This window comes from Pleurodeles waltl, chromosome 1_2 (genome assembly GCF_031143425.1).
Source record: "Pleurodeles waltl isolate 20211129_DDA chromosome 1_2, aPleWal1.hap1.20221129, whole genome shotgun sequence".
In the NCBI taxonomy this organism is placed as follows: Eukaryota; Metazoa; Chordata; class Amphibia; order Caudata; family Salamandridae; genus Pleurodeles; species Pleurodeles waltl.
Window position 1 is genome coordinate 883,986,398 of NC_090437.1, and position 20,505 is coordinate 884,006,902.

A 20,505-nucleotide genomic window follows, 5' to 3' on the forward strand; every position below is an offset into this window, starting at 1 on the left:
TATCATTTAATGAATGTGCAGATGGGTGTGTTTGGCCGACCAGTACATCTCCCATGTGAATGCCAAGTTTCCTGGCTCAGTGCATGACGCTTACATTCTGAGGAATAGCAGCAGCCCTTATGTGATGGGGCAACTCCAGAGGCACCATGTGTGGCTAATAGGTGAGGACAAGAACCCTATACCCTGTGAATAGTTGTCTGGGTCTGGGGTTGTCCCTAAGGGTTAATGTGTGTCTAACAGTTGTCCCTCGACATTTGCAGGTGACTCTGGGTACCCCAACCTGTCATGGCTGCTGACCCCAGTGAGGAATCCCAGGACAAGGGCAGAGGAACTCTACAATGAGGCACATGGGCAAACTAGGAGGATTATAGAAAGAACCTTCGGCCTCCTGAAGGCCAGGTTCCGGTGCCTCCATATGACAGGTGGTTCTCTGTACTACTCACCAAAGAAGGTGTGCCAGGTCATTGTGGCCTGCTGTATGCTGCACAATTTGGCTTTGCGACGACAGGTGCCTTTTCTGCAGGAGGATGGTCCAGAAGGAGGTCTTATGGCAGCTGTGGAGCCTGTGGACAGTGAAGAAGAGGAGGCAGAAGAAGAGGATATCGACAACAGAAACAACGTGATCCAGCAATACTTCCAGTGAGACACAGGTAAGAAGACATCACTGCCTCCTACATCTCATACAATTGTTAGACCTATCATATGTCTGTCACTTTCACCCAGTGTATGGACCCTGACCTGTCACTTTGCCTTTCCATTTCACAGATGTGGCTCCCACTGTGTGACCTCTGCTATGTTACCTCATAGACTAGAGCTGTGTGACATAGGTATGTTGACAATACAATGGACATTGCTATTTTCCTCAGTTAATGCAAATACACATTTGTGAAAGCACAGACAGACTCCAGATTGTTTTGTGATTCAAGGGTGTTTATTTAAGTGCAAAATAGTGGAGGGGGTTGTAAAATGGTCAGGGGTGATGGTGGAGGAATGTCCATGGCAGAGTCCAGTTATTTGTCTCAGAGGTGCATTGTCCAAAGGGGGATAGGAAGTGGAGCTAGGGCAGTTGATGGATGGACAGGGTGACGAAGTGGGACAGAAGGATGACATTGTGGTCTCATTTCTTGGCGTGGGTCTGGGCATGGTTCTCTGTCTTTGTCCTGGATCTCAGGGACCGTTTGCGGGGTGGTTCTCCATCTGCAGGGGGTTGGGTGCTGGTGTTGTGGTCCTGTGACGGTGCTTCCTGTCCACTAGCGCCGGCGGAGGTGGTGGGCAGTTCACCGTCCAGGCTAGTGCTGTGGCCCCTTGTTGTACCACAGTGTTCCTCCTGGTGTTCACAAGATCCTTCAGCACCCCTACAATGGTGACCAGGGTGGTGTTGATGAACTTGAGTTCCTCCCTGATCCCCAAATACTGTTCCTCCTGCAGCCGCTGGGTCTCCTGAAACTTGGCCAGTACCGTTGCAATCGTCTCCTGGGAGGGCCTCCCATGATGTTGGAGAGGGCCTCGTGGAGAGTGGGTTCCCTGGGCCTATCCTCCCCCTATTGCACAGCAGTCCTCCCAGTTCCCCGGTTTTCCTGTTCCTCTGTCCACTGAACCTTGTGCCCACTGCCACTGCCCCCCAGGTCCCTGCTGTTCTTGGGTTTGTGGGTTTGCCTGGTTTCCCTGTAGTGGTGGACACACTGCTGCTTGACGTGTCCTGGGGACAGAGGGATGGGCCCACTGGGTGGGTGCTGTGCTGGTGTTTCCTGAGGGGGGAGGCTCTGTGGTGACATGTGCCAGTGTGTGGGGAACCAACTGTCCCGAGGTCCAAGATGGGCCGGGCTGGTCATCTAGATCCAGTTGGACAGAGCTGCTGTCATCACTGTGGGCCTCTTCTGTTGGGGGAGTGGACATGTCTGGAACCTCCTGTCCCGTGCCGTTGGGTAGGAGTCCTGCAGGGGTGTAAAGGCATGATTATTGCATCTGTGTGTGCCATCGTGTGCAATGGGTGGGTGACCCTGTACCCCAGTTCTTACATTCTTGTGTAGGACCTTGTGTGATCATTGTTTTGGGGTCTGTGTGGGTATGTGTAGTGGACATGCTTTGGTGATGGGTGTCCATGCTTTGTTGTTGCATGCAGGGCTTGGTGTTAGGATGGATGGTTTGTGACAGTGGGACATATGTGAGGTGTTGGGGTGATGGGTGTGAGGGTGGGAGTATGTGAGAGCATGCAGGTAGGGTGGGGGATATGGTAGTAAATATCCCTCCTGCTACTCCTGAGAGGCCCTCAGGATGCACTATAGCCAAGACCTGCTCCACCCATGTTGTTAGTTGTGGGGGAGGAGATGGGGGTCTTGAGATGTTGTCTTGAGACCACGGAACGCACCTTCCCCCGTAGGTCATTCCACCTCTTCCTGATGTCATCCCTAGTTCTTGGATGCTGTCACACTGCGTTGACCCTGTCCACGATTCTGTGCCATAGCTCCATCTTCCTAGCTATGGAGGTGTGCTGCACCTGTGATCCGAATAGCTGTGGCTCTACCCGGATGATTTCCTCCACCATGACCCTGAGCTCCTCCTCAGAGAACCTGGGGTGTCTTTGCGGTGCCATGGGGTGGTGTGGGTGATGTGTGAGGTGGTGTCGGTTGTGATGTGTGAGGGGATGTGTTTGTGTGTGTTGTGTGAGGTGCGTGGATGTTGTGTGAGTGATGGTGTTGTGTGCCTGTGGATGCTGGTTTGTTGATGGTGGTGTCTCTCTCTGGCCTTCTATTGCAATTCTGGTGGTAAGGGTTTGTGGGTGATGTGGGTGTATGTTTTATATTGTATTGGGTGTGTGGGAGTGGTGTGTATGTGAATCAGGTGTGTGTATTTTGAATTGTCCAATGTGGTTGTGTTTTGTAAATGTGTGTGTATTTTGAGCGTGGCGGTGTGTGCCGCCAATGGAATACCGCGGTTGAAAGACCGCTGCGTGGATTCATGGGTCGTGATAGTGTGGGCGTATTCCTGTTGGCGTGACAGTGGAGGTTTTGTTATCACCAGTTTATTACTGACCATTGGTGTGGCGTACTTGTGTGGGTGTCTAGATTTTGGCGGATTCTGAACTGTGGGTCGTAATAGCTGTAGCGGAATTCCGCCGCCACAGCGATGTGTTGGCGGTCTTCTGCACGGGGGTAAGTGGGATTTACCGCCAATGTTGTAATGAGGGCCATAGTGTTGTGCAAAACAGACTTGCGTTAGACATTCTCCACACAAAAGAGGGAGGAGTCTGCAAGATGTTAAAAGTTCAGCAGTGCTATACGTACATCCCTGATAGAAGTAAGGACTTGAAAAACTATATTAAGAATATTACTGACCTAAAGAAAGATGTGAAGGAATTGGAAGCAACAGGTGGTTGGGAAGCAATGGGGAATGGATTGTCCGCTATAGCCAGATGGTTTGGAAATCTAGGGTGCGGAATTGTTGGAAGCATCTTGAGACCCCTATTAATAATGGCTCTTTGTGGATTATTCTTGTTTGGACTTTACAAGGGATACAAGAGAGTACACATGAAGATGGGCCTAAGGAGGAAACGAGCTGACATAGACTTTGAAGACAGAAAGAGCAGCTATTATGATGACATGAAACATCTGGAGGAATACAGAAGAATGTTTTTTTTTTTAACTATCTGGTTTTGAATGGTCCATCTAATAAGAGATCTATATCTTGATGCAATGGCTTGACTTGGCATCAGAGGATGGATTGGTGAAGCGTAATTTTGGTTCCACCCCTAACTCAGCATAAAGCTAACAGAAGTTCAAAAGGAGCTTTGTCTTCTTTACCCTTACTTCAGTGAGTAGGTCTCATTCTTCCAGCTTCAGGAATGTCAGGAATACCTTCCATTGTATGAGAAAACAAGCTCACCTCTGTCTTGTGTTGCAGTTCAGGCATTGGACATACAAAATAGATCACACAGGCCCCTATTACTCTGGCTCGCTCATCCAACCCATGCATGTACCATGCACGTCATATACATGCACAACATACACTCATGATATTAGCATTAGGATCAGGGTTAGTGCATACAAGTGGAACTTTTCACTCCAGTGAGGCAGATAGCAAGCATTGACAAAGCCAATAGGTCTCACCTATGCATGGGTTATTGGCTTTGGCAATTGAGTGGGGGTGGGTAACAGGGTTAAGGTGGATAACGGGGGTGGGGGTGGGTAATGGGGGTTCGTAAGGGAGGATAACAGGAAGATAAAAAAAGGTGCTATGAAGCAGCCAGCGCTCGATGTTTTATATTGTTTTATGTACTTCTGTTAGTGGGAGAGGGAGAAGAAGTAGCAGACCAAGTGTGACACCAAAACTCTTTCCCCATAGACCAATCATTTTGTACAGTGTAGCACTTTGTCGCCTCATCTGGTGTTTAATGCACTATTAAAGTGCCTATTACAATGGGAGCAGCTGTCCAATGAACAGACAGTACAAGAACATTGGACACAGGAAGAGCCAGTAACATATACACGGACAGTATGGGGGGTTAACAGAAAAGAACCTGTGCGAGAAACTGGAATAGATTATATTTATCAGTTAAAACAGTGTATACCACAAAGGGAATTGTTTCCTGGTGCTTATATATTCAGTCACTTATTCTCCCACCTCAATTCTAATCCTTACAGCTAAGCCAAACGTTCATGTTTTGCCAGCAGGTTACAACACACTTTTCTGCAGCTGGCACTCAACCCATTGAGCCTTGTCTAGCTCCGTCCGTGGCAAGCTCCTAGGAGGCCCCAGACTTGTATTTATGGATCTTTGCTCGGTCACGTTTCAGTGGACTCCAGATTCTGGATAAGAGAACCCACAGCCAGAAAAGCCACAACCACCATAATAACTGTTTTTATAGCATATGATGAACGTTTTGAAGGTTCGTAAATAATACTCGTATTAGCTGCATGAACAGACCTCCTCGGGATGAAAGATCTCTCTGTTTGCACGAGCAAATGCTCATGGCCGTGTGAAACTGAAGGCTACGAGTAATGAAACCTGTAACCTTCAAGTGCTACACAGAGCTTAGCAGCAGGCGCCCAGCCCATGCGCTATCTTCCATCCCTCCCCTTCCATCAGATTTGGCGTGTATTCCCTCAGAGAGGACTTGTCCCACCACTGTGGTTGAGAACTCACTCTCTCCTGGGGACCCCAGATTCAATTCAACACCTCCCTCCCACCTCCCCGACGTACCCCAGAGCAGATCAGTTTGGAACCTCCACTGGCCTGCAGGGTGGAATACTTCCAGCTGGCATCAAATCATGCCTAGGGGCTGGAGCCAACAGGTAATGAGGCACATGCACCATAAGTTCTCACAGCCCAACAAACCCCACAAACGAGACTATTTTGCACGAATCCTAAAACAGTGGAAATGCGTATGCCAGACAACGCATAACACTACAAGGTTGGACACAGGCAGGTGGGCTAGTGAGGGTACCACACAAGCAAGGGAAGTTGTGCCTACCGTCTCCTGGTACCGTAGAAGACAACTTGAATTGCAGTGCAGAAACCCCATCGCACCCCTCTTTATCCCGGTACTACAGTACCTGCTGCACCTTACACTTCTACGGACCTGTACACACAACACTATACCAAGACCAGAACACAACACAAACACTGACAAAGCCAATAGTCTATTTGCTTTGGCAATGGGGTGGAAATGGGTAATTAGTTTGGCAGGTGTGGGTGCTTAAAGGGCAGATTATTGCTAGCCGCTTCATAGCATTATTTTTTTACTTCTGTCATTGGGAGGGAAGAAGAACAAGCATTTGCAATGTAATCGGTCTCGCATTTGCTCTAGTTAGAGCTATTTGCGTTGTAAACTCCTAATCGGAATTTCCTTGCCACATAAACTGAAATTGAAAAGTAAAACAGTTTCACATAAGAGAGCTGACGGCCGCCAGGAGTGTGAAGGAGACACACAAAAGGAAACAGAAGTTCGCTCACAGTCAAACGTATTGGCAAAAGTGCAATTATCCAAGTAACTGGGTCGATGTCATAGAAAGCGCTCGACTACTATCCAGTGAGATCACGCTGGGTAGGAAAGAAAAAGAAAAAGTAGTCAAGAAGCTATCCGGAAAATAAGGAGCCTTGTTTGTTTTCAGTAGTTTACCGGTGCTCTCGAGGAGGGCTAAACACTGGATGCATGCCTTTCACTAATGAAATCAAGCGAATATCAAAAGGCAAGTCCATGAACCAACAAAACTGATGGCCGTACTCGGTGCGTGGTTAAAAGCCCACAGAGAGATTACAGCAGGGGCAACAAAAAAAAAAATAGGTGCAAGAGATAGTGGTGGGGGAGAAGAAACATCATGAGACTGGGGAGAGAAGAAGCAGGATGGGAGCGGGTGCGGTAAGGTAAACCAAAAGTGATATGATGGGGCCAGCATTGACCACGTTTTAGCATTTATTTTTAAAAGAAATAGTACGTGTATCATAGCGCAAGCAGGGGTTGGCTAGTGGAGGGGCTTTAATTGAACTAAATTAATCTGTGTGTGGTCCTTGCACCACTTTGGAAAAGGAAGTGGCACATGGCATGCACTACCCAATTAGTATGCAACGTAGAAAAGTGGAAACACTGCAAACGAATGGCAAGCCATTGGCGGGTTCTAAGCCCATTACTAAACACAAGAGTCTCGCAAACGAGTGTGCATGCCCTACCGCATGCTCAAGCAGGAGAGACTTAAAAAGGTCTGGTCACAACTATGAATTCACAACACACTGCACAGTGCAAACACCACCTAACATACTAAACCCATGACAGGGTCAGAAGTCCACTGGTGGTTCAATGAGGGCACATTTGGTACACCCCTACAGGTCAAGGGACAGGACTAGGGCTCTGTGCACACACTAAAGGAGTGTAAGCTAGATCGAACTTCAAAAATCAGGATACCAGATGCAAGCAGTCAGGCACTCAGGACAGGAGAACACAACTGTCCACTAAACAAAGGACATTCCAGTCCCAAAGCTTTCATCACTGTTGGGTAAAGTAAAGGGAAAAGAGGTGGATGAACCTTTATTCTTGTTGAGGCAATGAATGATGCAAACACAGACTTTTATTAATATGTATATCAAAAAGAGTATGACAGCTAATATAATCTCTATTATCATCATCCCAAAGTGTGCTTTTCAGTTAAGGCCAAATACTTCTTTGTCAAGATTGAACCCATCATTAATTTTCTGTGACTCCTGCACATTATTAGAAATATAATCTATCTGGACATCTATACTAAATGAGACATTTGGGGAAGAATGAGGAGGATTCTGAGCCTGTGAAAGCACAGACATTACCTTTGGTAGCTAGGAAAAACTCTAAAGCCATTTTGTTCTTTAAAATTACAGTTCTCTGAGATACTAACGAATCTGAGATTCCCTCTAAAGTGACTGCGGTTACATTTTCTATCGCTTCTAAAACCTTGGCAAGTGATTGAAATTGTTTCATCTGATTCATGGGGAACTGGATGGTGAAGAAGTAGACAGTTCCTAATAATTCTATGGGCAGTCTTTTGTGATACAGGAGTCTAGCAGGGATATGACAGATAGCTGGAAAGATGTAAGCCCTGTAGCATGATCCTGACCAGGCTTTTGGCAACCATTAAACATATCAGTAAGGAAATTATCTGAGATACAGAACCATCTCAGGCCAGACTGCATCAACATTTGCCAAGCTCAATAAAGCAGAATATGCAAATGTAGGGCTGGACATAGATTGTCCCTACAGCTAACTAGATTAGGAATAACTAGAAAAATAAAAAGAGTGAGCGTCAGCATGCTAGCTTCTATTCCAGAAAAAGGAACATGTCAAGGGAAATGGCAATCAGCAGGGAGAGAGAGATCTCCAGAGGATTCTTCATCAGCAAAGCATCAGGATCAGCAGCAAAGTCCGATCAAGAGTGTCATCAGGAAAGGTGCAAAGAGACTGCACAGAGTCCAGAGGTCTGAAAAGCCAAAGCGAGACTGACTAAAACTTAAGAAGTCCATCCCTATTCTAAAATATTATTCTCTGATTCGTTGATCCAATAGCACTGTATCACGCATAAAGGGCATTGTCAAATTAAAATATCGATGTGACTTTAGGTTGCAACAGTCTGTTTAATTCCCAGGTCTAGCCTGAGAACATTTCCTTTTTCCGTGTGACTCTAATAGTTTTGAAACATTTTGTATTCCTTTGCAATATTCCAATTTCTTTCCAGGGTATACAAAATGCTCATCTTAGTTCCACGTGAATCCATATATCAGTTGAAACTAATTATTTCATGTTAAGTCCACATGCATAGATGTTCCGGACCAAGGTCACAAAAACTAAGTCTCTGTGCAACTGAGCCAAGAAAACTATAACTATGGAACAGAGCCTAGAGAAAGACTCATGTTAGAAAAACAATTATTCATCACTTTACATGACTGCAAATACGAGCTCTACAGGTCAGGTTATACTAGCACAAGAAATATAAAATGCATTAAACATACTTGTTAATAAAACACACATAATATGTAGACTTATAAATTCAGCATTAATAATAAACCATCAGAAAGAATAAGTAAAACATTTCAATATAAATTGTAAAACTTTGTTAATGTATCACTTTAGATAGAACAGAGAAGTGCATTTATTTTTATACACACATCTATTTAAACTTATAAATCACACATTAAATATTGAAAAGGATTATTCATTTTGATACTAGCAATTCATCTAGAGTCTAGAAAACACTTTGGTACTATGTATTTCTTATTAGCACATTGTTAAATTCAGTGGGCACAATTGTGACGACCACAAATGAAAACATGGGGACTTTTAAAATATGTGTCAGTGCAGCTTTCTATGTTAGGCTGTCAAACTTGAGACAAAAATTGCCACCATCTGCTGACGTCTGGGTTACTAAAAGCATTACTAAAATTTATGCTGAAACAGCTACACTCTCTGGAGCATCACTGGGCAAGTGAGCACAGACCCACATGAAGAATATTAAGATTTTGTTGGTACTGCTCCACGAAATGCATTTAGTTATTTCAACTGTACGAAAAGCTTAAATATGGAAGGTGGCAAGAAGCAAAGTACAGTTGGTCTCCTGCTAACTACGACTCAGTCCTTCAGGACAGTACCACACAGTGAGCCAGACAACAAGGTCTGCAGTAAAGATCGCTGGCCAGACCGACCACAGGATTCCGTTATGGGAATGCCAACTTCCCAGCTGGTGGAGGTATCAGTTGGAGTGAGAGGCTGCATTTTGGGTGATGTTGAGAGGGAGGAGCAGCTGTAACCTCGCCTTAAGCTGTTGAAGCTTGGTGATCAGGTGAACCCAAAACAGGTTGTGCAGAAAACAAGTGTGAGTCATGGGTACAGCAGAGGCAGGGGAGCTAAAATCTGGGGGTCCAGTGGTCTGTTTGCAGTGGCTGCAATGAATCTAGGCTGGCGTCCCACAACACTTTTCAGTGGTATTCATGGTAAGGGGCAACACCACTTGAGCTGGAGGATAAACTTTTGATGATGAACACATACATGGACCCAATCTACGGACTGCAAGTTGTGAAAGGCTTCACTCGGACAAACAGCAAGGGCAGCTGAGACCTGAAAAAGGAAGCTGTTGAGAAAATGAATAAGTTGTTTGCAGTAGTAAAGTAGCTTATTCTTTAGTGTGTGATTAAAGTGCTCAATAGCCCCTGGTGATTCTTGCTGGTATACATAGTGAAGGTGTTGCTAGGTCCCTAGAGCCTTGCATAATGCCTGAACTATGGAGGAAAAAAAGTGGAAGTAGCAGTGGATAGCTGAGGAGGGACCCTAAATCTTGGTATCAAATCTCAGATTAGCCTTTTCACAACTGTAATATTTCTGCCCATATGCAAGGCTATGCCTCAACTCAACTTTATTTTCATTTTAGTTAATCATGCAATATAGGATGACCATTTTAGCACAGACAAGGTACACAGCTATATATAATTTTAGTGCCTTTGCCTATGGGGAAGAGCATGCATTATTCTTTCGTGAATTAGCACACATACTGTATTGCAGGAGCCTCAGTCGCAACACTCAGTACCACCCTACGCAAGTGACAAGTGTGTAAGCAGCCGCACTCATCCAACCAGCAATCCGGCCGCCATTTGAAACCTACTACACAGTACCACTCACCTCCCTATCTGCATCCTCATAATTCCTCACATGCACCAAGTACTCCTGGTATGCAATGGAGTACAGTGTAGCATAATATCGCGGTCAATGTTTGGGTATGACAATACGTCATTTCAGTATGCCACTTTTATTGTGGGTAAATGGTCTTTCATCCAGCTCATCGCTACTTTACGCCACACTAGTAATAGGCCCCGGGCCACAAGTCACCTGTAAGCCATAGGGATGTCTTTGTCATTACCTAGAAGAGCCACCAGAAGTGTGCTGGTCGAAGCCTCCTCTGTGATCTCCTTTAATGTTTGAAATATCACAAGCCAGAAATACTTCACACAAGGCGTTACCACGCTATGTGGGCAAAGCCCGCATCATACACTCCGCAGCACAGGCAGCGGGAGTCATCATGGAGGCCATATTGGAATAGTCGAGTAAGGGTGTAGTATACTCTATTGAGGTACTTGAAATGTAATACTCAGTGGTGCCCGTTTAGGGACACTGTGCGGACTACGGAGCAACAATAAGTCCACTGTTTTGTCACTAATGTCTATGCCCAGATTCTCCTTCCAGTTACAAAGGACCTTGGCAACACAAGGTCGGCGGGCCACATGCGAGTAAGCACATAATGTCACGATTATCTGAAACAGTGACACTGCTTGTAGTACATATGTGAGAGCTGGCATCTCCAATGGCTCTACTTGTGTATCATCTATTCAGGCTTGTAATGTGCAACACACTTGGTAACAACAGAATTGCACAAGTATAGTTCTGTGTAGTGCTGTGCATGGAGCTGAGTCCAGTCACGGAGAACCCCATTCTCAAAGAAGTCACTCATGTTTCATATTCTGATCCTCTGAAGTGGGGCTACAGCCACCTTCTCTTGCCCTAGTGGAAACCACAGGCACTACGCTAAGGGGTGCCACTGGGTATAAAGCAAGGTCTTGGCTTGCAGGTCCCACAACCTGTTCCAGAGGTAGTGCCTGGTGCCTACGAGGTCTAATATGTGAAACCAGCACTTTGGCTGTCGAGTCAAACTTGGGGTATGTACACAGGAAGCGTTGCATCCCGTTCTGGCCAAATATGCAGCAGATCCATTGGTCCATGAAGCCAACAGTAGGCAAACATGTATTGTGCCACTCTGTAATCAGCTATGAGGTCTGGTGGGTTAGGCCCCCTCACTGCGTGTGGTTGGGTGAGAGTATCCCACTTACTGGCGGTTGCTTCCTGACCCAAGCCAGGTGCAAAGCAACGTGTGCAGAGTTCAGAAGACAGAGTTTGGAAGCAGAATTGAGATGGTTGCGAATAAGAACAAAAATCATGGTAACACCACCATCTTCATAAAGGCTATGCAACCTCAAAGGGAGCCGAGCAGGCGATTCCAGGGATCTATTGCTTCAGTAAGGCGGTGCACCCCCTTCCTGTAATTTTCTGGTATCACTAATTGCGGGTCGGTGAATGACTAGTTAGCGCACCGGTTCTGTTGTCAACCTAAGCGGGAACTCCGGTTGTATCGGTGTCGTGGTGACAGGGAGGGGAAATTTGAGGAATCTGTCCCAATTAATATGTAATCCAGAATGACCGCCAAAGCAGGCAACCTCGACCAGCAAGAGGTAATGTTCAGGATTGCAAACATAGAGAAGCGTGTCATTTGTATAGGTGGACACTAGGTTGTAGTGTGGAAAGCGATTGATGCGGTGTGCATGGCACTCCTACTGCGCACATACCAGAGGTTCTGCAATGAGTGCACAGGGCAACAGGCACAAAGGGCATCCCTGGTGCGTGCCTCTCATGATAGTAATGGGGGCCGTCACACGATCGTTGAGCCATAGCCGGACTGTTGGTTCATTGTAGAGGATCCGTTTCAGAAAAACATCGCCCACTCCACCATGGCACAGTACAGTGAAAATAAACCCCCACTGCTTTCTCCGAGTCTAGAAATTTCGTTGTGGCTCGCATTTCGGGATAGATGTGGGATATTGTGCCAAAGAGGGTGTGAAGAATATAAAGGAGACATCGGGCAGGTATAAAACTAGACTGCTTGGGTCCAACGATGTTTGGTAGCAGCAGCATCAGACCGTTAGCCAAAAAGTTAGCGAGGATCTTTGTATCTGTGTTAAAAGTGACAGTAGGATGAACAATTATCGGCTGACTTACCCAGTTTAAGTAGAGTAACTAGCAGGGCTTCCGCATGGTTGGTGGCATACGCTCATCTCGCACCATCTCCTGACCAGGTGAGACACTAGTTTGTCTCCATAGGCTTTGTGGAAGGCCACTGTCAGACCGCCTGCGCCTGGCACCTTCCTGTTTGGCATATCTTTCAGCACATCCACGATTTTGGAGGGACAGGGTGGTGCCACGAGTCACACCCTATGAGCATCAGTCAGCCATTTCATGGTGATGTGAGTTAGGTAATCAGATGTGACTTGTTCATCATAAGCAATATGGGAAGCATAGAGATTGGAATAGTATTGGTGGAACTGGTCCGCCACCTGGGTGGCCTTATGAAGAGACATGCCCTGCTCATCTATAATAATTAGGCCCGTATTTATACTTTTTTAGCGCCGCATTTGCACCGCTTTTTGACGCAAAAACAGCGCAAACTTACAAAATACAATTGGGGCATATTTATACTCCGTTTGCGCCGAAATTGCGTCGTTTTTTTTTTACGCAATTCCGACGCAAATCTAACTCCATATTTATACTTTGGCGTTAGACACGTCTAGCGCCAAAGTCCATGGAGTTAGCGTAATTTTTTAGCGTGGACACCTACTTTGCGTTAATGATATGCAAGGTAGGCGTTCCCGTCTAAAAAATCGACTCCGAGGCATGTGCGTCGGATTTATACTCCCGGGCAAAAATCACGCCCGGGAGAGGGCGGGTCAAAAAAACCCGCATTAGCGCCGGATTTTAGCGCCTGGGTCAGGGCAGGCGTTAAGGGACCTGTGGGCTCAGAATGAGCCCAGAGGTGCCCTCCCCTGCCCCCAGGGACACCCCCTGTCACCCTTGCCCACCCCAGGAGGACACCCAAGGATGGAGGGACCCACCCCAGGGACATTAAGGTAAGTTCAGGTAAGTATTTTTTTTGAATTTTTTTTGTGGCATAGGGGGGCCTGATTTGTGCCCCCCTACATGCCACTATGCAAGGGGGCATGACTCCTGTCTTTGCTAAGACAGGAGTCATTTTAATGGGGGTTGGGCGTCGTAAAAAAAATGGCGCAAATCGGGTTGAGGCGATTTTTTTGCCTCAGCCTGACTTGCACCATTTGTGGACGCCCATACGCCATTTTCCCCCTACGCCGGCGCTGCCTGGTGTACGTCGTTTTTTTTAACGCACACCAGACGGCGCCGGCGGCTAACGCCGGCTAACGTCATTGAATAAATACGGCGCCCGCATGGTGCTTCAGAATGGCGTTAGCCGGCGCAAATTTTTTGGGCGCAAAACTGCGTTAGCGCAGTTTTGCGTCAAAAAGTATAAATATGGCCCAATTGTATTTTGCAAGTTTGCGCCGCTTTTGCGTCACAAAGTGACGCAAATGCGGCGCTAAAAAAGTATAAATACGGGCCGTAGTACTTCGCTGTCTTCATAGTTGGGTTGGATAAGGGCTGCTAGGGAGGTGCCTGGGTGCTCGTCCTCGCCATAAGTTCTAGCTGTCATGTATCTGCCCAGATGTTTGACTTTGCTCTGAGCCAGCTGGTTGTATTCATCTAGTTTGGCTCTAGTATCACCAAGTAGTTTCTGCTCTGCCGATTCCCTATGTGAGTGCTCTAGCTCAGCCCAATCCACCCCACCCACGCCATGCCCCCCAACAGCCAGCATGGCAATACAACTCACACCCCAGACCCACCTGATCCCACAAACAAAGAGCCCCAAAAGAAGCAGTGTGGTATGCACATGGAGACAGAGATTGCCCGCCGAGCACCCCTGCAAATTAATGTTGCAGGAGGGCCACATCAGGGATATAAATCACACCAATCATGCCACAATCAAGCACATATGCAAGACTTTACACCTCTGCCATTTGCAGGTATCCCTGTGTGTGCGCTGTGTATCAATGCGGGCCAAGTCATTTCCACTAAGCCCCTTCCCGGCCCTAAGGAAAGCAATCTTGGCAAGACATGGGGGAGTCTTGCAACCAAAAACCGCATCTGCCATGCATCAAGCTCACACACCAGAACAAGTATGTCAACTTTTGTTTACAACCACCATACCAACAATGAAGAAGTAGCAGCAATTTCACATATAACATTGTATAAAGTGAGCTTAGCAATATGAGATGTGAGTGAGACAGCGGGTATTTCAGCATCAATCTAGTCCCTCTAAGTCCTGAGAAGCCCCTGGTTCACCGTCATCTGATCTCGGTGACCTTGGCCTTCCATTCTCCCACTCCAGTTGTTTCAGAAACTGCAGCACGGTTTTAGGGTCACTGAAAATCTTGGTTTTTCCATTGATAGTTACTCCTGGCATAGTCAAGATTAAATTCCTGCAATTTGCATTTGGCAGGTCAGAACTGTCTCTGTTCTTCCTGTACATATGGTGTAAAGTCTGGGAAAATGGAGAGTTCTGTACCATCATAACAAAGAGTCTGTAGTTCCTGGGAGCATCAGAGCGCCTCATCTCGACAGTTGAGCAGTCTTGCAATAATTGGGTGAGTCCTAGCCCCTGGTACATGTCAGAGAAAGTATCTCACCCTCGCAAGTCCATAAGGAGCTGTTACACTAAAGTCTCCATATTTCTGACATTTGTTGACTTTGCCTTTCTGACTATGCATTGATTATTCTGCCTGGCTCATGCTTACAGGTTCTTGGCTTTGGCTTGCAGCTTCGATAGGGTCTTCTCCAGCTGTTTTTGCACCCCCGCTGTCAACACCTGCTCATCCTTAGCTTCTGACATTCGTCGTTCTACCATAGAAGAGCTCTGCATGCTTGTCAAGGTGCTCCAACATTCTATCCATCCGATATGAGAGTGCATTAATCTTACTGTCAATTTTGGTGAGGCTAAGCTGCATGAAGGTCAACATTTGGCATAGTTCACCTCCTAGCCCAGCCCAGAAGTTTCATGCCCCTCCTCAGGTGCCCCAGTTCCCTCTTCACGCAGCAGCAGAGTTTTCCACTGTTAGACTTGCATCTTAGGCTGTGTTTTGTCAGGTTTGCCTATTGCGTTTAATATTGTCCCAACCACAACAGTCGCACAGTCTGAGTGTATCACACTTGGAGTTGCAGATTGGTGCTAAGGGGCAACTGATGTCACTGCAAGATGCCCCGTTTGGAGATCCTTGTTGGGGGGTGTAGCTCACCAGTGCAGTAGTAGTGGGAAGCAGTCACTATGCCAAGGGTCACCGCTGTCATCGTGGTCCCTCAGACTGCGGCACAAGTAACAGTTCCAGTAGGGATCAACACCTACATTATCAGGTGCAGCCAGCAGTGCAACCAGTCAATGGCACATAGACATTAAGTTCCAGGTGAGGAGAGCATGCAGTGGAATGGCAGATGGGTGTTTAATCATTTTAGTTTATCCTAGCAGTCTTCGTGTGCCAGAGCAACAGTGTCCGGCCCAGAGTACCATATGTCCCAAAGTCCAGTCCAGGTCCACCTCAAGCGCGCGGCCGCTCCTGGCCACCAGCACATGATTCCTGGGGCCCTCATGTGTCCACGTGCCTCTTACTGCAGATTAGCCTTGTGGTTCGACCACTCCCCACAGTTTTTGAATGGCAGGAGCACCAGCTAGGTCGACCGGGTGCCCTAAGTCACGAGGGGCCCAACCCAGGGCAAGGCTTGCTGTTCATGAGGGTACCCTCTTTGGTACCCTCTGGGGCACTGAGGGGCACAATGATGCAGTGGACCCTCCTCCAGGCACTGGGGGCTTCAGTGGCTTGCTGTTTGGGATCTCTGGTGTGTTGGGGCCAGCGACACATCCCCGGCTCCATGAGCAGAATATCCACAGCCCGCGCTTCAGCATGTGGTGGCATTGTCTCTGCAGTAGATATCTCTGGGGCCTCTCAGTGCTTTTCGTCAGTGGTTCATCGCAACAGGGGAGGCTAAGGGATAGGGTGCATTCTCCTTATCGGCACAGGACAGAGAGCAGGCTCCCTCTGCCACAAAGAGCCGGGCCTGTGACCGAGTACACCAGTGCACCTGGCAGTTGAGGAGCACCGGCAAGCTGACCTCCCATCTGGGTCACATAGCACTGTTGCAGAGCCACTGCAGGCACTAGGGCCTCCATTTGTGTGCAGAAAGAAGCAACAGCCAGTCAGTACTCTGCTCTGGCCACACAGAATGAGGCCCGGCCCCCTGGCAGGCCACAGTAGGTCCCGGTACAGCCCTGGGCACTGCTGTCCACAAGACATGCCCAGAGCGGTGTGGGTGCCGATTTGAAGAAGGCAGCGGGTAGGATGCTATCTGTGGTGCGATGGCGCAGAATAGTGTAGGATTTTAGATGCGGCTGGAGAAGCTCACCTAGTTGGCAGCCATCTTCAGACCAGACAAGCTCCACCTCCATGTGTGAGTGGAGGAGAAAACTTGCTTCAGTTTGACAAGAGCTTGCTCTGCTTCCCTGGTCCAATATAAGGACTCTAGTGTGTCTTTCTTTATGAAATCTTGGAGAGGTTTATGCATAAAATCAAAGCCAGTGATGCATTGCCTACAACAGCCCACTATTCCCAATAAAGTGCATATTTGAAAGATGGTGACTGGTCAGGTTAACTTACATATGGCTTCAATTCGGTCTACAGATAAGTGCTTGTCCCCTGCCAAGATATTGTGACCTACACAGTGAACACAGGGCAACCTTAAGCCCCTGTAAGAAAAAGGAGGAGGAAGATTCAGGGTATCTACCTAGTCGCCCCATCAGCTCTGCCTGCCTAGATTGCACTTGATCCACCTGAAAACAAAAAAAAGATAAAACATTAGAAAGAGGTGAAGGGAAACAGAGAACAAATCCAGAAACAAAAAGAGAATTTCTTATTTTTCTACAGGAGACAGAACAAGAAGTAGAAGATAAAGGAGGAAGTCAGGCAACGAGACGAGGAGATAGAAGGGTGAGATAAGAAGAGAGAAGTGGCAAGAAAAACGACAAGACAAGGAGTGTAAATTCCCTGCAGAAAGCCCCAAGGACAAGTTTGCCGCAACAGAAGAGAGAACAACCCTCGCCGGGAGGCGACATCTTCAGCCGCAGTGCCTTCCAGAGAGATGAAGGACCGTAGAAGCACCCAGCTCCAGCCACGCTCACCAGGGAGAACGGCTCAGGGTTCGCGTACAGGAGTGGAGAAAAAAACAGAGCATAGTGGGGAGGGGCATCAAAGGGGCTTAGAGTATTTTTTTTTTTATGGGTTGGGAAATTAGGCTTTGAACAATCTTGAAATTGACTGGAAAAAGGCCAGTGGCTGAGTGAACAAACTGGTATCGATTTTGTTACGTATTAACGTATGTTATGGATGACAGATTCACAGGGGATACCAAGGGCAGAGAGAGTATGCAAGGATCTTGTAGAGAGGACTTGTTTTTCTTTTGTGTAGTTTGCTCTCAGTTTGTTTTCTCTGCTGAAAAGTATGAGAAAGGCCATAGTTGTAAGTTGAAATAAAATAGATAGGAATAAGAGAAGCTGATAGATAAACCAAAGCGAGAAAAAAAGAAAAAGAAGAAAGAAAAGAGATAATAGGAATAGCAATATCAGAATATCAGGAATAGCAAAGAAGTTTATTTTCTCGTTGTACCCCTGGTCTTCACAGAAGTGAACTCCAGCGACAAGGAAAGGATAAGAGGTTAACTGAGGTATAGAACATGAACATAAAAAAACGATATCTGTAACAACACATGCTGATTTTCTATTACAAAAAGCTCAAGAAAGTAGCAGAAAGAGACGAACACGTGAAGTAGGAGGCCTCTATGATAACAGAAAGAGCGACTTGTTACAGCCCTTTTTAGCCAACTCATGGAGGAGCTACAGTGAATGGTCTAGAGAATCAGTTGCAATCAACAGATCAGCTACATAGTGAACGAAAGTAGATCTACCAGGGAATTCAAGAATGTCCAAATCCTTCTTCAAAGTTTGAAGGATGGATGGTGATTTAGTAAACCCCTCTAGGAGTTAACACCATGCTAATTTTCGCCCCAAAAATGAGAAGGTAAATGACTAATGACCGTCTTCATGTACAGGGGTAGAGAAGAAGACAGAGCACAACAGTAAACCATTTGGCAGCGGCTGAAATAAATTACAGTTTGGTTGCAGAGTTAGGCACAGCAGGAAAAGTGGACATTACAAAAGCATTAAGAGCACTGAGATCTTGCTTAAAATCTGTACCCGTCCTTAATAGGCTTTCTTATTGGCAAATGAGAGTATTAAACCCAAACAAAGGATCAAAATCACTAGGACCCTTTGCAAGGATACCACATCAAAGTCCTGCTTTCTTCTCCGGGCGCAAAGGGTATCGGAGAAAGTAGGGCAGTTTCTTGATTGGATCTGGTTTAATCTTTACCAGCTCTGCTGAAAGGAACATCACTACCACATTCACATCATAAAGTTGAACACACTTGGTCAAGTATGTCAGAAACAGATTGAGGTACATCCGCCTTACATTTTAAATCATCCTTATGATCAGTATTTTTTTTAAAACAGGTAAAACTTAATTGTCATTGACTTTTGCTAGGTTCTAATAAACACCACTATTGCAGTAGTACTTAGTACAATTCAACTTACATAGAAGGTCTCTTCCCAAGAGATTCACAGGGAAGGTAGGGCTCACAAGAATGCATGCTGATCGGAAATGGGAACTGAGGTAATGGAGACGGATCAGTCATATCAGGTGGGACTCCTGTATTTGAAATGCCAACTGCATTAGCGGACAAGCCTAAGATACGTAGTAAAGGGAATTCAGGGCTGATTGACTAGCGCCAGGGTTGGCGTGAGGTAGGTTTTGTGTTCATCCTACATTTCAAATAGGGGTCTGTTTGGTCTACAGGGATCAGTGTATTTACAGAGCAGTCAGCATCCCTCAGGCTGTTCTTATAGATAGGCTAATGGCTCTGAGGAAGATGAGGAATCTCTGGTTGATCAGTTTGCACAAGAATTTAGTTTGGAACAATTCCATTTCTAGTGGCCCAACTATCCAATTCTAAAATATGAACCTTCGAAAGGGATAAATGTCCCAGAAGCAATCCCAAGTTTCACCCTACTCTTCCTCATCCTTGAGTAATCCTCTTGTTCGATCTACTCATTCCTTCCTTACCCCCTCTCTTTTACAGTTTGTTAGAAAAAATGCACTTTTAAGGATGTTAATCTACATTTGTTTGGCCTCTTTTTCCATGTCTGCACTACAAAGCAGTGGCTAGCAACAGAGACCGATTTAGCTAATTCCTCACTGACACTCGATACAAATGGTTCAAAGATGTTCCTAGACTTTGGGCAAATGAACCTGCATAAAGGCAGGGAGTACAGCTTCCTGAGCATTCTCAGGGAGATGGTAAATTCCAGAATATATTTCAAACATATTGTTTAATTGACCTAAATAATCAGTAGGAGATTCTTCTTGGTTTCATTTACAATTTGAAAATGGAATCCAACCTGTCTTGACTGGACATACCTCCAGGACAGTATTTAACAAAACATTGGTTGCAGCTGTAACAGCAACAGTCTCATCCTGATCATGGTGAGGTCAACTATTCGTTTTCATCAGTCAGTCTCTAACTTCACTCAGTACATGCCACAAGTTGCAACAGTTGTTTCACATCAACCCAAGTAGGTTTATAGCATTCGAACACGATTTAAAACTCTTTCCAGGAACATCATGGGATTTTCACAGATAACAGGAAATTGCTTCTAAATGATGAGGTATGCAGGGGAACGGGGAACTTTGTCTAACTGCACCTTAGCAGGAATCTAAGTCTGTTGTAATGATGTCATGTCTCTTATAATATTGCCCGCTGAGACTTAGGGATTTATATTCCTTGTAAAAATGGCCCTGGGCATGCCTATGGCAATGATAGCTTCAGAGACTTACTGGTCTCAGGTCAGTCATGCACAAGTAATTCCTTTTAGGATTATACCTCTGAGACTAGAATGTGGCGGGCTCTCACCATCACAATGTTTCTGTGTGAGTGGATGCAGTACTGTGAGACCTTCACAGCTCGCAAGAACAGTGGTCATCTTGAGCACGGCCCAGTATTTAAGCCATCTCCACCTCCGAACTCCAATTTTGTTGTTTATTAGGGAAACCCGCCGGGAAGGACCTCCGCTCTGGCTCCAGCGCCAACTGCTCTTCGCCTGGATTCCGTGAAAGTCTTCCGTTCTGTAGCCTTGTAGGACTTCATGAAGTCTGAAAAAGTATAGCATTTTAGAAGCAGAGAAATACTACACCTTGATGATACAATAATGTGCAGATGTGCATAAC

At 46.3% G+C, this 20,505-nt stretch overlaps 1 long non-coding RNA gene across 1 annotated transcript in view; it reads right to left on the reverse strand.

The window, feature by feature from the left end:
* Positions 1 to 20,194: 20,194 nt before the first annotated feature.
* LOC138295884 (uncharacterized) overlaps positions 20,195 to 20,505 on the reverse strand; it is a 53,219-nt gene continuing 52,908 nt past the window's right edge. The window contains exon 4 of the long non-coding RNA XR_011203707.1: positions 20,195 to 20,430. This is a non-coding gene — a long non-coding RNA (uncharacterized lncRNA). The remainder of the gene's footprint in view (positions 20,431 to 20,505) is intronic.